At 41.8% G+C, this 3996-nt stretch overlaps 1 long non-coding RNA gene across 1 annotated transcript; it reads left to right on the top strand.

The window, feature by feature from the left end:
• The first annotated feature begins 1503 nt into the window (after positions 1-1503).
• On the top strand, positions 1504-2384 carry LOC311115786. The gene is made up of 3 exons (XR_014611311.1): positions 1504-1637; positions 1751-1797; positions 1948-2384. It is a non-coding gene; the product is annotated as an uncharacterized lncRNA (long non-coding RNA).
• The last annotated feature ends 1612 nt before the right edge of the window (positions 2385-3996 follow it).

Below are 3996 nucleotides of genomic sequence, written 5' to 3'. Positions count from 1 at the left end.
AGTGGCCTGCTATTTCACAGACGACTGCGCTGAAATTTTGGCATCAGCTATCCAAATGCCTGGCTCACACCTGAGAGAACTCAGCATAATCTACAGCCAGCTGGAGAACCAGAAGCCCTTCATAGACGCGCTGGCAAGTCCCAACAACAGACTAGAGTCACTAGACATCAGTCATATCCAAGGGTTTTCAACAACTGAGCTGGAGGTGCTAACTGCTGCACTGAATCAATCTTACAGTCAGCTGCACACACTAAGGTGAGCAATTATTAGTAAACAAAACAAAAAAAAGAGCAAACCAAGAAAAAGCTTCTTAGTAAAGTGGAAGAAAAATAGAAACGGAAGCCGTTTGTGACATGAATGGATGGATCTACAGCTTCTTCTTCTGCTGGCAACTAGCAATGCAACAACGGCACCTAAGGGATGTTAGGGGACGGAACAGGGGAAGTCAGCCAAGTGTTTAGCTGTTTGAAGTCAATTTAAAAGACTCTTCTGTAAACTTGTTTACTACGATTACACTCCGTAAGAGACTAAAGCATGTAAGTCCACAAAGTGTAGAAGGATGATCCACTTTGTTGTAATCCAAAGGTTTCCTGGGTGTTGGCTCGACGAGAGCTGCGGTGAAATTGTGGCTTCAGCTCTGGCGTCAGAGAACAGCCATCTGAGAGAGCTGGACCTCAGCGACAACAAACTGACAGACACCGGGGTGGAGGGGATCTCCACTGGGCTTATGAGTCCACACTGTGAACTGAAGATACTGAGGTGCGATATTTACGACAACAAGTGTTTCGAATCGTGTCAATCCATACAGCCCCTTTTAATTCCATATTCTCTCACGCCAGACTTGTCCGTTGTGAGGTCACTTCCTGTGGAAGTTTGTCCCCTGCTCTAGCAGCCTCCCAGTTGGAGGAACTGCATCTGAGCTGCAACACCCTGGGCGACATGGGACTGAAGCTGCTCTCTGCTGGACTGGAGGATCCACACTGTCAGATACAGAAACAGGGGTGAGAAATGATGATGCTGTAAAAAAAAAAAAATAAAAAAAAAATAAAAAATGTAAAGTGTGGTATACATACATACAGTTTTATTTAACATTCTATATTTCTGTGCACAGGTATTTGGATAAAACCAAATTCAAATTTCAATCTCTCTCTCTCTCTCTCTCTCTCTCTCTCTCTCTGTTTCTCCTGCTATCTCTCTCATTCATCTCTTAGACTGAGGCAGTGTAATCTATCAGAGTTATCCTGTGAGTCCCTGTCCTCTGTCCTGTGTTCAAACTCAACCCTGATAGAGCTGGACCTGAGAGACAACGACTTGGGGGATTCAGGAGTGGAGCGACTCTCTGCTGCACTGGGGGACCCTCGCTGTGCCTTGCAGGTTTTGGGGTGAGAGGCTCACATATTGATGTAAGCAAACCCTTTTGAATTGAGTATGGCACCCTAACTCATTCCAACTGTTCTCTGCAGGCTGTCTGGTTGTCTGGTCACAGAGGAATGCTGTGCTTCTCTGGATTCAGCTCTGAGGTCAAACCCCTCCCACCTGAGAGAACTGGACCTGAGCTACAATCACCCAGGAGACTCTGGAGTGAAGCTGCTCTCTGCTAGACTGGAGGATCCACACTGTAGACTGGATAAACTCAAGTTAGTGTAATATGTTATGTGTACACTATTTAGTTACTTTAATATTCCTTTAATATTCCTCTGCATATTATGATTATTTCTTGACATGAACTATTTCTATTAAAACAATACAGTGTGGACTTGTGTGGAGAGTGCAGGATCAAACCAGGCCTGAGGAAATGTGAGTCTGACTGATGTGTAATATGATATACAGGGTTTCTTCAGTTTGACATTTCCTTTAAAACAATGAGAAAGTACCGTCAGCTGAACAGAAAAACATTTAACTTTCCTATTTCCCTGGCTCCTCATTGTGCATGTGTGTCTTCTACAGATTCCTGTGAGCTCACCCTGGACCCAGATTCTGCACACATTGACCTGAGGCTGTCTGAGGATAGGAGGACAGTGTTGTGGAGAGAGGACAATGCTAACAGTCAGAGTAGTGCTAGCATAGGAAACGAAGCTAACAATGCTAACAGTGGGGATGGTGCTAGCATAGGAAACGAAGCTAACAATGCTAACAGTGGGGACGGTGTTAGCATAGGAAACGAAGCTACCAGAGGGGAAGAATCAAATAAATGGATTGATCCATCAATTTGTACAAGATCCCTGTCTGTGCATTGTACCAAGGGTTTATCTACTGGACGTTTCTACTGGCAGGTGGAGGCCACAGGATGGTTTGATATTGGGGTTATTATCAACGAAAACAATAGTATCTACAATATGTATGACCTCGTGGTAATATGTATGACCTTTATGGTATAATGATGTCATGCCATAGTGTTGTGAGGACAGAGGAAGAATTAAGAAATGAGTGGTTTGGGGCCATGAAGTCTACATTCCATTATGTCAAGGTAGATTAGTGATGTTTAGGATAGCATAAGTGATGTTTAGTATACTGACTTGGGGTAAAAAGTGATGAACATCAAAGACAGGGAGTGCCCATGGAGACTTGTCAAATGTATGTGAAAGGAATGAGAACCAAAAGGCTATATAAGATAGAGGGTCTTCTTTGTCTAGTTAGTTCAACTGACGAAGGGCAAAGCCATGTCCGTTTGTTAGATGAACCCACAAGCTCGTGATTCTATAAATGCTTGGTATGAAATCTCCACAGAATGTCTAAGAATATCCTTGCATCCTTGATTCTTTGATACCTGAGAAACTCATCATAACAACCTAGAATAGTATAAAAGTAATCCTTCTACCCCCCCCCCCCCCCCCCCACCCACCCCATGAAAATAAAAATAAAAAGTTGTTGTCCCACTCGCTATCCTAAGTTGAATGCACCAATTTGTAAATCGCTCTGGATAAGAGTGTCTGCTAAATGACGTAAATGTAAATGTAAATGTTGCCTGTAGTTTTATAATTTATTTTAAAATAGCTGTATGGGATTTTTAAAGTACTACGTGGCCCTGCACCTGAATACATGTCTGACATGCTTTTAAGATACTGTATGTGCCCGGTCGGTCCCTCAGATCCTCTTTTAGTTGTTCCAAAGGTGAGAACCAAAACGTTTGGTGAGGCTGCCTTCAGCCACTATGGTCCTGGCCTTTGGAACAGCCTGCCGGAGGATCTGAGGGCCTCAGAAACTGTAGACAGTTTGAAGAGCTTAAGACATACCTTTTTAGCCATGCTTCTGCTTAGTCATACTATCTGTTGTATATATCTTATTTATTTTCATTTATTTTAATGCATTAGTCTCTCATGTCCACTGTTATTGTTTTACTATTTTAATTTGTCTAATTTATAAAACCTATTTGTGTCTTTCTAACCTTTTATTTTATTTGCTAAGCACTTTTGAAATGCATAATCTGTAAGAAATGTGCTCTGAAAATAAAGTTTGATTTGGTTTTGATCAGGAACATATCCCACAGTAGAGCCATTCAACCACAAATTTACATTAATATGCAAAGTGTCTCAAAAGATTTCGTACATATTTACTAGTGTGTAATGCAGTAATACTGTGATTAATAAGTACTTAATAAGTACTTCTCAAACAGCTTAATAGTCTGGATAATTAATTAATAAAAATGTTATTTCAAGCATTATGAATTTCAAGTTATATGAAAAACACTAATGAAACCAGTTTTTTTGTTGGGGTTCAGATCCCCTTTATTTTTATTATTAAAAATAGGCAGTTCAAAGGAAAGGTGGAGATGGTGGAGAAATTCAGATGCAGAGTGTGGCCCAGAGTTGTGTGTGTGTGTGTTTGTGCTTGAGTCACTCCTCTTTGGGGAGGCTGATGGTGCATGTGAAGAACTTCAACACACGTCGGAAGAATCGCAGAACGCCATTTTTCTTCCGCTTCTTTGTTTCGCTGGACACCTTTGCCACTGAGTTCAACGCCTCGGTCACTCCGCTGCTCACCTCAGGACAGCTCTCA

Source organism: Coregonus lavaretus (assembly GCF_964263955.1).
Source record: "Coregonus lavaretus genome assembly, contig: HAP1_SCAFFOLD_351, whole genome shotgun sequence".
Taxonomy (NCBI): domain Eukaryota; kingdom Metazoa; phylum Chordata; class Actinopteri; order Salmoniformes; family Salmonidae; genus Coregonus; species Coregonus lavaretus.
This window is presented reverse-complemented; position numbering and strand designations above follow the sequence as displayed.